Source organism: Barbatula barbatula (genome assembly GCF_947034865.1).
Source record: "Barbatula barbatula genome assembly, chromosome: 14".
Lineage (NCBI taxonomy): Eukaryota > Metazoa > Chordata > Actinopteri > Cypriniformes > Nemacheilidae > Barbatula > Barbatula barbatula.
This window is the reverse complement of record NC_136777.1, coordinates 13,114,210-13,114,860: the sequence shown is the minus strand read 5'-3', so window position 1 is coordinate 13,114,860 and position 651 is coordinate 13,114,210.

Genomic DNA, 651 nt, shown 5'->3' with positions numbered 1-651 from the left:
GTCCGAGACAGACTGAATTATTTGTTAGAAACTAGAAAAAAGCATTAAAACAGCAGGGGCCGCGAAAAAGCGCATTCATATCTGGAGGATGTAGGGAGAATTGATGCGTCGAGGAGGACAGGGCGTAGGTGATGTGAAGAACTACAAGAGCATGCACTTTGAAGTCTAAAATGCAAAGGGATGTGTTTTGTTGTCATACTACAAAGTGAAACCATCTCATATAAAAATATAGGCCTGCTTTATAATATTATCTGGAAACTAAGCCAGAAGTTATTAAAATAATTTACACAGAAGGATAATTTCGCACAGAAAGACTAAACATATAGATATATACATATTACACTATTAAGTAAGGTGCTTGGGAGAACAATCATGGTACTTGCAGTGTTATTCTGTACTTTTGTCAAAAGTGTTTTGAAAAATACTTTGCTGCTCTGTACCTGAGTATGTGCATATTTCCGTGTGGAATTGTATTCAGCATTGATTTGCCTGTTATTATAGCATTACAGCATAAGTTGTGGTTTTGCATGGACATACAAAAACATCTGCAGTTTAACATTCCTTTTTTCTCTAAACTGCAGTGAAATGGCTTAGTGGTGCCATCATGTGGAGTCTCATTGAAGTTCTAGAAAAGCAATGCACACACCTTTT